This window comes from Cervus elaphus, chromosome 3 (assembly GCF_910594005.1).
Source record: "Cervus elaphus chromosome 3, mCerEla1.1, whole genome shotgun sequence".
NCBI classification, from domain to species: domain Eukaryota; kingdom Metazoa; phylum Chordata; class Mammalia; order Artiodactyla; family Cervidae; genus Cervus; species Cervus elaphus.
Window position 1 is genome coordinate 5,776,783 of NC_057817.1, and position 13,274 is coordinate 5,790,056.

Genomic DNA, 13,274 nt, shown 5'->3' on the forward strand with positions numbered 1-13,274 from the left:
TTACTTCACTCTGTATAATGGGCTCCAGCTTCATCCATCTCATTAGGACTGGTTCAAATGAATTCTTTTTAACGGCTGAGTAATATTCCATGGTGTATATGTACCACAGCTTCCTTATCCATTCATCTGCTGATGGGCATCTAGGTTGCTTCCATGTCCTGGCTATTATAAACAGTGCTGCAATGAACATTGGGGTGCACGTGTCTCTTTCAGATCTGGTTTCCTCAGTGTGTATGCCCAGAAGTGGGATTGCTGGGTCATATGGCAGTTCTATTTCCAGTTTTTTAAGAAATCTCCACACTGTTCTCCATAGCGGCTGTACTAGTTTGCATTCCCACCAACAGTGTAGGAGGGTTCCCTTTTCTCCACAGCCTCTCCAGCATTTATTGCTTGTAGACTTTTGGATAGCAGCCATCCTGACTGGCGTGTAATGGTACCTCATTGTGGTTTTGATTTGCATTTCTCTAATAATGAGTGATGTTGAGCATCTTTTCATGTGTTTGTTAGCCATCTGTATGTCTTCTTTGGAGAAATGTCTGTTTAGTTCTTTGGCCCATTTTTTGATTGGGTCATTTATTTTTCTGGAATTGAGCTGCAGGAGTTGCTTGTATATTTTTGAGATTAATCCTTTGTCTGTTGCTCCATTTGCTATTATTTTCTCCCAATCTGAGGGCTGTCTTTTCACCTTGCTTATAGTTTCCTTTGTAGTGCAAAAGCTTTGAAGTTTCATTAGGTCCCATTTGTTTAGTTTTGCTTTTATTTCCAATATTCTGGGAGGTGGGTCATAGAGGATCTTGCTGTGATTTATGTCGGAGAGTGTTTTGCCTATGTTCTCCTCTAGGAGTTTTATAGTTTCTGGTCTTACATTTAGATCTTTAATCCATTTTGAGTTTATTTTTGTGTATGGTGTTAGAAAGTGTTCTAGTTTCATTCTTTTACAAGTGGTTGACCAGTTTTCCCAGCACCACTTGTTAAAGAGGTTGTCTTTTTTTCCATTGTATATCCTTGCCTCCTTTGTCAAAGATAAGGTGTCCATAGGTTCGTGGATTTATCTCTGGGCTTTCTATTCTGTTCCATTGATCTATATTTCTGTCTTTGTGCCAGTACCATACTGTCTTGATGACTGTGGCTTTGTAGTAGAGTCTGAAGTCAGGCAGGTTGATTCCTCCAGTTCCATTCTTCTTTCTCAAGATTATTTTGGCTATTCGAGGTTTTTTGTATTTCCATACAAATTGTGAAATTCTTTGGTCTAGTTCTGTGAAAAATACCGTTGGTAGCTTGATAGGGATTGCATTGAATCTATAGACTGCTTTGGGTAGAATAGCCATTTTGACAATATTGATTCTTCCAATCCATGAACACGGTATGTTTCTCCATCTGTTTGTGTCCTCTTTGATTTCTTTCATCAGTGTTTTATAGTTTTCTATGTATAGGTCCTTTGTTTCTTTAGGTAGATATACTCCTAAGTATTTTATTCTTTTTGTTGCAATGGTGAATGGTATTGTTTCCTTAATTTCTCTTTCTGTTTTTTCATTGTTAGTATATAGGAATGCAAGGGATTTCTGTGTGTTAATTTTATATCCTGCAACTTTACTATATTCGTTGATTAGCTCTAGTAATTTTCTGGTAGAGTCTTTAGGGTTTTCTATATAGAGGATCATGTCATCTGCAAACAGTGAGAGTTTTACTTCTTCTTTTCCTATCTGGATTCCTTTTACTTCTTTGTCTGCTCTGATTGCTGTGGCCAGAACTTCCAACACTATGTTGAATAGTAGTGGTGAGAGTGGGCACCCTTGTCTTGTTCCTGATTTCAGGGGAAATGCCTTCAATTTTTCACCATTGAGGGTGATGCTTTATGCAGATATTTTAAGTGAAGGCATTTTCACTTCCTTTAGCTTGTTTTAAATATAACTGCCAACATGGTATTTGCACAAAGTATTTTTACTATTTTTCATAATCCTCTGATATTCCTGTATTTATAATTGTTCAAGTGCCTTCAAAATGCTTAGTAAGTCATCTAACTTATCTGGGACCAACAGCTCTGTTCCTGTTATCTAAACACATCCCAGAATAGACAGATACATGGTCAGAACATAGTTCTTTCATCTACAAATCACGACTATATTCTGCATTTTATAGTTTATTCTATAATACATAACTGATACAGAATAGATTGGTTGAATTCATATCAGTCATCTTTTTATCAGGGTAGAATAAAAAAACAAATTCTACAGTGTCAGACTAATGAATGATTTAATTCACAATGGTCTATCACAGGCATACTTTCCACTAATAAGTACAGAGGAAACCACATCCATTGTAAAGGAGAATTAACCTTTCTTAGACATGCTTGGTGTTTATTACCTGAATTAGAACTCTTATGTACTAGTCACTACTTACTTGAAAAAAATTCATTTGAAATTAATACATCACACTCTTGTCTTCTTCTTGGATCAATTTCCTATTAGTATAATTTATTTTTGCTTATAGACTAGTATTAATCGAGCAAACTGTTACTCTGCAATGATGATGAGTATAGTAATTCATATAAATAGCCCAATGTTTTCATTTTAATGAGATAATAGAATACAATGTCGATTCTGCTAACACAATTCAGTATATTTGGATAGATTCGAGAACGAGAAGACCAGCTTCATAAATAATTATCTTATAAGAGCAAAATATAATCTTTTAAAATTGTTACAGAGCAGGAAACAAATGAGAGTGAGAGAATTGTTTCATATATGAGCTCAGCTTCGGTTAGGACACTGGCCCATTAAAACTTATGATTAAAAAAGGAGATATATGGTCTTTGTCCCTAAACATATTTAAAAGCAGTGTTACAGCTTCCCTGGTAGCTCAGCTAGTAAAGCATCGGCCTTCAATGAATGAGACTCCCATTCTATTCCTGGGTCAGGACAATCCCCTGGAGAAGGGATAGGCTACCCACTCCAGTATTCTTGGGCTCTCCTGGTGGCTCAGCTGGTAAAAGATTTGCCTACAATGTGGGAGGCCAAGGTTTGATCCCTGGACTGGGAAGATTCCCTGGAGGAGGGCATGGCTACCCACTCCAGCATTCTGGTTCAGAGAATTCTATGGACTGTACAGTCCATGGGGTTGCAAAGAGTCACACACACGACTGAGTCACTTTCACTTTTTGGTTAAGACACTGACTCATTTAAACCTTGTGATTGAAAAAGGAGATGCATGGTTTTTGTCCCTAAAGGTATTTAAAAGCAATGTTATTATTAAGAAGAAAGCCCTTGCCAAGATCTGGATGGTCATGAAAAGCTTTTATAAAAGGGATTTAACTTGAACTAATATTTTATACCTCTAATCTTTCACTAAATATCTCCTGAGATTCCTGTAGTTCAACTTCATTAGAACCTCCAAAGGAACAGAGTTAAGCAGTGCAATAGTTAATATACTTGTTTTCAGTTACTTATGGGAGTGCCTTTAGCATTTTGGATAGTGGTATAAGGACTTGTCAGTTATAATAAGCCCAATTGCTGCTTTCAAATCTCGACCTGACCACATCCTATAAGACAGTGGTAAAATTGCCTAACCAATCTAAACCTCAGTGTCCTCATCTGTAAACTAGGGGTTATAGTAGTAACTAGCTCAAAGGGGTGTAGCAAAAATTAGGTAGATTAATATATATAAAGTCCACAGGAAAAGACCCTGAAAATAATATTAAAATGTGTATTGAACGCTTACTATTACTACTACTTCTGCTAGTACTGTTGCTATACTACTTGCCATTGCTGCTAAGGCACTTCAGTCCTGTCCGACTCTGTGCAACCCCATGGACTGCAGCCCACCAGGCTCCTCGGTCCATGGGATTGTCCAGGCAAGCGTACTGGAGTGGGGTGCCATTGCCTTCTCCGCTTAGGGAACTATGTACTGGAGTTTGAGCTGAAAGTTGTTTTATTTATTTATTTATTTTTCCTTTCAAGTAGAGCAAGTTTCAAAGAGCATCCATCCTCATCTGAGTTATATTTTAGAGGCTCTAAAAAGTGTCCTCATAAACGCGCTTATTCTCCCTTTCCTATGAAATTCAAATTTCATGATACAGAAACTCCATGTGCTTGGATGCAGTTGACTTAGAGGTCAACAATGTGTCCCATGAGATGTTTAAACTGTATTTGAGAAAGAATTTAAGCTAGTATAAACATGACTAGAGATGTAAAATTTTCTGAAGATGTAATGTTTGCACAATAACATTTTTAAAAAATAGTCATACTGAGTTAAGTAAATCAGACAGAGAAAGAAAAATATTATATGACAGTCCTTATCTGTGCAATCTAAAAAGAAATGATACAAATGACTTACTTACAAAACAGAAATAAACTCACAGACTGAGAGAATGAACTTATAGTTGCTCAGGGGAAGAAAGGAGGGAAAAGGTAGTTAGGGAGTTTGGGATGGACATGTACACACGGCTGTGTTTAAAGTGGACAACCAACAAAGACCTACTGTATAGCACATGGAACTCTGTTCAATGTGCTGTGGCAGCCTCTATGGGCGGGGAGTTTAAGGGTGAATGGACACATGTATATGTGCGGCTGAATCCCTTTGTTGTTCACCTGAAATTATCACAGTGTTAATTGGTTGTACCCCAATACAAACTAAAAAGTATAAAAAACATGATTAGTAACCAACTGCTGCTAATGAATATTGAGAATCTCTGGGAACTGAAGCTGGGAAAGCAGCATGATACCAGCTCAAGGCATTATTTGGATTCTAAGGTGTAACAGAACAAAAGTAACATGAATAACATTAACTGGGTGATTACCGCATGCCATGCACTCATGATCACCCAAAGAAATGATGTACTATTTTTATATCCAGAAAGAATAAAAAAGAATACTGAGTATGGAAGATTTTAGTCACTCACCTAAAAACAAATACCTAAAAATCAGGATTAGAGTCAAATGGAGGCAGTCTAATCCAAGAGCCAGACTCCTTATCTGTATTTTCTGGTATGTACACATTTCACAATTTTATTTTAACTTTATTTTTATAGAATTTGGCAAGCATTTAAGTTTTTGAGGAAAGAATTAAAAGCAAAATTATGGCTGTAGATTGAGAAATAGGAGAGATAAATGTTTAAAAGCAGAGAGCTTCATTATTTATTTACTCATTCTAGACAATAGAAATACAGTGGAGCATGCCCTATATTTTCCTGAAACTTACAGTTTAATGAATTTAAAGACATAGAATAACACAGACACACCTTGATTTATATTAGTGAACAAAAGGAATTTTAACAGTGAGTCTTAATTCTAATGAACAGGATAACCTCTCTTATAGCATTTTGTACATTATATTTTGCAAAGTTCACATATTCTCCCTATATTCTCTAATAGGCAAAAGAACTGTTGAAAACAATCGACTTTTGGACTTCTCCAGTGGACCAGTGGGTAACACACTGTGATTTCACTGCAGGGGCCATGGGTTTGATCCCTGACCAGGGAAGTATGCATGCTGTGTGGGACAGTAAAAAAATAAAAAAAAAAAAAAATTGACTTTTATTAGTTGGGGGTGAGGGTATTCTGGCTAATTTGATGAAATCTAGGTAAATCCCATCAATGCTTAAGTGGCTTAGTTTAATTGGTTATAGTATAAATATTAGAATAATAATACTTAGCAACTAAACCACCACCACCACATTGGGTTTGGCTGCATGTAACACAGATGACCAGTAGGGATACAATTTTCTCACTTTAAAAGAAGCTTGGAAACAGTCCAGAACCAATAGAATACCTCCACAATGTCATCTGGGCTGGAGGCACCTTCTGTTTATTCATTCTACTATCCTTAACATGTGGTTTTCATTTTTATGGCTTCAAACCTGTTCTACTTTAATCACATGTCCGCAATACAATAGGAAGATGAAATCACAAAAAGCAAAAAGTAAGACTGTATCTTAACTCTTTTGGCACAAACATAATACACTTATTTTTACCTTGCTTTCTTCCAAAACATAACAAGCAAAACAATAGGATATCATTTCATGGTAGTACATAGAGATATACTGCGTGTGTGCTAAGTCGGTTCAGTCCAGGCAAAAAGTCTGACTCTTTGCCACCCCGTGGACTGTAGCCCACCAGGCTCCACTGTTCATGGGATTCTCCAGGCAAGAACACTGGAGTGGGTTGCCATGCCCTCCTTCAGGGGATCTTCTGGACCCAGAGATTGAACCCATGTCTCTTATGTCTATTGAATTGGCAGGTGGGTTCTTTACCACTAGTGGTCGCCTGGGAAGCCCTGGAAATATATGACATGGGTATCCGTTTTAAAATTGTTCATGTATATAGCAGTGTTGCAAGGATACACTTGTGTGTGTCTTTGCCTTCTTGAGTGAGTATATCTACCTTTTAGACAATTTTTTAAAAATAGAATGTCTAGGTAAAAGGATATAATATTCTAGATTTTGAAACACCTTGCCAAAATGTCCTCCAAATGTTGTATTGATTCTTAATTCTATCAGCAATGCTGTTCTTTCACATGCATTCCAGAGCGATTGTTTACAAACATGTTACTCCTGCCGAGTTAAAGGATAGAAATGGAATTCACTATTTTAGTGGGCATATGTTTTTGAGTCAGTTAAGCATAATTTTTTATTGCTTTGGGGCTCCATATATATGTATAATAAATTAACATGACAAAATCATTCCACACTTAAACATATTAACCTCTCTAATCTGAGTATATCCTATCCACCCACTGAAGGCCTAAAGACTGAAGAAGGGGAATGCTCTCTCTGCCTGACTCTCTTGTCTCTGGGACATGGGTCTTCTCTTATCCTTGATCTCAGACTTGGCTGGAACTTACACCCTTTGATCTCCTTGTTCTTCAGCCCATGGACTTGGATATCATTGGTTCTCTTGGGTCTCCAGCTGCCCAACTGCTGATATTGAGACTTCTTGACCTCCACAATCAAGTGCCTATTTCTTATAACAAACCACACACATGCAGTAGTGCAAATAGAAGTTATGTTTATGTTATACTGTAGTCTGTGTACAATAGCTTTCTGTCTAAGAAACAATGTACATACCTTAATTTAAGCATATTTTATTGCTAAAAGATGCTAATTTTCATCTGAGACTCATTTCAGTGAGTCATAGAGAGATCTGAGGGACATGTGGGTATGAATTACTCTAAGGGCGTGGGATATTGGTGGGAAGAACATAAAGTTATATCAGGTCAAATTTATTGACGACAAAGAGATTCTGCATTTAATGTTGCAGCGTGGTGAGTTAGAATGGGCTCTAGCAGTTTGTTTGGCTGAAACGTAAACCAAAAGATAGTCCACTATAAATGAATTGGAAATGCCCATCTTCCTTTGGTTGAATGTAAAGGAAAAGATTCAGAAACTTCGGGAGAGTGGAATGTTAGAGTGGATTCTTCATTTGGGATTTATCCACACTGGAAGGTCTGGAAGAAACACCTTTCACCATTACTGTGAGGTGAAATGTGACATATTTGAAAAGCTCTGTGGGCACTCTTTGTTGACGAGACCTTACAGTGGAAATGCAGTGATGGATTGGAAAACCTAAATGAATTTGGATTAATTGGGTTTTCGTGTTGCAGGGATCAGTCAAATGGCAGTCCTTGACTACAGAAGGTAAGATGGGTATAATTATGACAAAGGGCAGCAAGTCAAAGCTGCAATCAAATTAGTCTGACTTCCATCGACTATAGCTAGCTGATTATGGTTTTCCTAAAAAGTGTAATGGAGAGCAAATCTACAATTCTTACTTGATTCTCCTAGGCTAAATGATCCAAAGTCTAACCTGAATTATATTAAAAAAAAAAAAAACAGGCAATTTCACCTCATTTTATTCCAGCTTGAGATAGTTTATGGACCCAGAACTCTTTGAATGAAGGAGAGGCTCAGTTTTCTTGAGAGAGGACTCTGCTATGCTGTCAAAACTTTATACTGCTAATCTTTTTTCCAGCTTTCCCCCCCAAGGACTTTTTACCAAGGTATGTTCCCTGGGGAAAAGGAAATAATAAGATTTTGGTGGGGGGCCATTAGATACTGTGGGCTTCCCAGGTAGCGCTAGTGGTAAAGAACCCATCTGCTAACACAGAAGATGTACGAGTCACAGATTCGATCTCTGGGTTGAGAACATCCCCTGGAGAAGGGCATGGCAACCCACTCCAGTATTTTTGCCTGCAGAATCCCATGGACAAAGGAGCCTGGTGGGCTCCAGTCCACAGAGTCTCACAGAGTCGCACATGACTAAAGCAACTTAACACTCACGCACACATTAGATACTGTCTCTGTAATGATACTAATTCCAGGACACCCAAAATGTAACTGCAGTTCACAAGTCAGAGTAGAGGCTTATGGAGGTCAGGTGATCAGTGGAGTTTTAGTTCAGATCTTTTTTACAGTGGGCCACTTTAGTCCCTGCACTCATCCTGTGGTTATTTCCACAGTTCCCGAATGCTTATTTGGAATAGATACACTCAGCAGCAGGCAGAATTCCCGTATCAATTCCCCAACCTGTGGGGTGAGGACTATTATGATGGGAAAGCCAACTGGGAGCCCTAGTAATACCTCTGTCTCGGGAAATAGTAAACCAAAAGCAATACTTTGTTTCTAGAGAGACTTCAGGGATTAATGACACCATCAAGAACTTGAAGGGTGGAGGGATGGTGATTCACACTATATCCCCATTCAACTTGCCTCTTTAGCTTGTTCAGAAGACAGATGAATCTTGGAGAATGATAGTGGGTTATTGTAAGCTCCAATCATAGCTGTTTTACCTGATGTAGTTTCATTGTTTGAGCAAATCAACACATCTCCTGGTACCTGGTATGCAACTGTTGCTCTGGCAATTTGCTTTTCCTTTTTTCCCCTCTTTCTCTATTAGTAAGATCCACCAGAGCAGTTTGCTTTCAGCTAGACAGGCCAGCAATACATCTTCACGATACCCTCAAGGGTATATCAACTCTCCAGCCCTATATCATAATTTAGCTCTGAAATATCTTTGAAATCTTTCGTTTGGAGAAAATATCACTCTAGCCCATTACGTTGATGATATTACATTAATATCACTGCCCTGGATATAGTTAGCAAGAAATTACAACTACTCTAGACTTAATTGGTAAAACATTTGTAAGTCAGAGGGTGAAATAAATCTGACAAAAAATTTGAGGTCTTTTACCTCAGCAACATTTTCAGGGGTCCAGTGGTGTGGATCATGCCAAGAAATTTCTAAATTGAAGAATAAGTTATTACATCTGGCCCCTAATAAGAGGCACATACCTATTGCTCCTCTTTGGATTTCAGAGGTATAATATTCCTCATTTGAGAGTGTTTGTTGTTGTTTAGTTTCTACATCATGTCTGATTCTTTGCAACCCCATAGACTGTAGCCTGCCAGGCTCCTCTGTCAGTGGGATTTCTCAGGCAAGAATACTGGAGTGGGTTGCCATTTTCTCCAGGGGATCTTCCCGAACCAGGGACTGAACCCCTGTCTCCTGCATTGCAGGTGGATTCTTTCCCACTGAGCCACAGGTGAAGCCCTTTTGAGTATGTTACTCCAGCGCAGTTGCCAAGTGACCTGAATCCTAGTTTCAGGTGTAACCCAGAATGGAAGAAGACCCTGAAACAGGTCCAAGCTGCTCTGCAAGCTGCTTCACCACTGGGGCCACACAATCTAGCATATCCAATGGTGCTCGAAGGGTCAGTGGCAAATGGAAATGATTTTTGGAACCTTTGACAGGTTTCTGTAGGGGGGGCAGTTTTGCAGTGCCTGCCTTTAGCATTTTGCAGCAAGGCCTTACCATATTATGCAGATAACTTGTTTTTCAGAAATAATTCTTGGCCTGAGGCTGGACCTTAGTGGAGACTGAATGCTTAATCATGGGCTGCCAAGTTACTATGTGACCTGAGCTTCACATAATAAGTTGGTGTTATCTGACCCACCAAACCATATAGCAGGACCTGCATAGCAGCCCTCTTCAAATGGACGGCGTACAAAATAGTGCCTCCCTTATTCACAGTTTCCCTTATCAAGGTTTTAGTTACCTATGGTCAGCCACAGTATAAAAACATCAAACAGGATATGCCAGAAATAAACAATTCATAAGTTTTTTGCACACTGTTCCGAGCAGCATAATGAAATCTCAAGTGTTTCCAGTCCATGCCACTCTATTTGTGAGTCAATCCTTTGTCCAGCGTATCCACTGAGTATATGTCCATTAGTCTCTTAGCAGTCTCCTCGGCGATAACAAGGAACAGTGCCAGTGTTCAGCTAGCCTCAAGTTTACTTGATAATGACCCCAGAGGGCAAGAGTAGTGATGTTGGCAATTCAGATATCTGTTACAGTGGCTGATTTATAAATTTTACTTTATCATAGGTTTGTATGTATAGGCAAAAACGTAGTATATACAGGGTACGATTCTCTCGGTGGGCATCCATGGGGAGTCTTGAAATAATGGGGGACTACTATACACCGCTGCCTCTTTTGTGTCTCCAGATCTTGTGAACTCTCAGCCTCCATAACTGAGTGAGTAAATACCCTGTGTCATATATGTATTCACCATTTTAGTTCTGTTTCTCTGGAGAACCTTGACTAATATACTCATCACACCATATTCTGGGAGGCCCACTAAGTATACATAACTATGACAGAACCAAACAGATAGCTCACTCAAAACTAACTTCTTCAGATGGCATTTAATTCTATGTATAATTATAAGAAATTTTTATGAATACATATCTTTTCATGTATATGCATATATGTAGATATATGTATAATAATATATAGCTGTATATCTATATATATGTAGTATGCCAGTATGTGTGAACATATATTAACACCTATATGAGAATTTTTGAAAAACATGGGAGGAGGGGAAGAGAAGAAAGAAATAAAGACAGAAGCTGGAGTCAGAATAAGAGACATAGTAATAAATCATCCATTTTCTTTGTGGTTTTATACAGAATTGTAATATTTTTATTCTTTTCCTAACTGTTTATCTTAATGTCATTTTGGATTCAGATTTGTTTTTATGTTTTTACTTGTGTATTTTGTTACTAGAACAAATAGGTATTTAGTTGAGAAAAGATTATTTCTTCATTGATTTAAAAAAAAATATTTTTAAATAATAAGAACATGAGCCCTTCTGTCTTATATGTTGTAATATATTTGCTTTTTGCAGTTGGTCATTTATATTTTGCTTTGGAATACCATTTTCTGAAGTTCAAATATAAAAATGTAATCCTAACAGGCTTTCATGATTAACATAGTTCAAACCCAGCAAATTGCTTATACACATCCTTCCTTTGCCTATGTTATAAAAACAAAAGACACTGCGTCCAAATGCCATGAAGTTTTATAGGTCAGAGACAGCAGTGTTTTCAGCTGCAGTCAGAATTTAAGCAGTGGAAGTCCTTATGTAAGTAAAAGACAAATAAATAGACCTGTCAGTCTTTCAGATGGCATGAATGGAATATATCCCTGCATACCAAAGTACCATTTCCTAACATTGTCCAATATCCAATTTCTGCCTTTTCTTTGTATTGCAATTCATGATTCTGAGACCACTCATGTGTTAGTAAGGTATTCCCAATAGTTGCCTGACGGCTGAGGAATATTTTTCACTTTAAAAAGTCCCTACCTTTGTGTATGTGTAGGTATAGACATCATGAAGGAGTAGGAGTCGTTAAGGGGTAAGAAGAGTACCAGAGAAGAACGGTGACTCAGAACTCTAAGGAGGAGAATTTCAAAGAGAAGTCGCTGGTGACTCAGAGGGTTTCCCTGGTGGCTCAGTGGAAGAGAATCTGCCTGTGATGCAGGAGACCTGAGTTCGATCCCTGAGTTGGGAAGATACCCTGGAGAAGGGAATGGCTACCCACAGTATTTTTGCCTGGAGAATTCCATAGACAGAGGAGCCTGATGAGCTAGTCTGTGGGGTTGCAACGAGTCAGACATGACGTAGCGACTGACGCCTTCACTCTCAAGTATAGATATAAAAGCACAAAGCATAATGTTGGCTATTTACATGGCCAACTAGATGGGTATTGAATACTGAAATTGTAAATTTACTTATTTTCTTAACTATGTATAATTAAATTTTCAAAAATAAATATAGATTTTTAGAATTTCACCTAAAACAAATAATTTTGATACGTAGGGTAATATATTTAGACACAAGATATGTGAGCTCTGTTTGTATCCTGCAGCAGGCCTAGCAAATTCTAAGGCAGATCTGCTTAATCCGTGTCATTTATCTTCCTAGATTGTAGTACCTGTTAGTAGTAGATATTCATTGCTCAGAATTGTGCTATCACTACTTCTGTTTCTGTACGTGAGCTTCAAGTTCAAAAGGAAAACACAAGGTCAGAGGGTGAATTCTGCTTCTTGATAAGAAGAGGAAAAAAAGAAAATGGTGGAGCCATTTCTTTCAGAACGAAGTTTAGAAATCTGCAGCCATTTATTACCTACGTCTTGAGTATTTAAGTCATACTTCACCCTTGAGTGGAATCTTAAAACTTAAAGTTCTGAAATCAGTTGAGATTACTCCAGTTTGCCTAAGGAAAAGGCTTTTGATCTTTTGTGGCTGCTGCTGTTGTTTTTACAACTGGCTTAAAATTTTGAATGTCTGTAAACTCAGGGAAGAATCTGATTTTTCAGCTGACCTACTTTCTTAATATGAGTGATTTGAGACCCCAGGGCTAAGATTCATTAAGATTTGTTGAGAGCAGCCTCCATCAACTTCAGCTTTGCTTTTCATATTCAAATTTCAGGTTTCCTCTGAGGCAGCAACAAGTCACAGGAGTAAGGGACTTCATATAGTTATTTGCTCTGGGAAACTCTCCTCTTCTACACTGCAATTTTCACTTAAATGTCATGTACTTTAGTTCTTTTGAAAATATATTTTGTTTAACACTTTTGGGTTATTATTGCATGGCAAACACTGTCAAAACACTCTGTATTAGCTCAGGAACCTTGGTAAAAATGAATGAACTGGTTAAAAGCATAGGGTCTAGAGTCAAACTCCTTAGGCTAAAATCTCATTTGGCAGCTGTGTTTGCAGGACAAGTTACTTAAGTTGCCTGAATCTATACTTCTCATCAGAAGAATAGAGACAATAATAAAACCTTTCTCACAGGGCAGTTGTGAGGATTATTTGAGGTATTTGTTAGATGCTTAGAACCGTGTCTGATACACAAGTACTCAGTATGTGTTAGCTAATGTTTTTATGACTCTGCTGTGATATTGGCTGTTTGCTTGTTGGTTGGTTTCTTG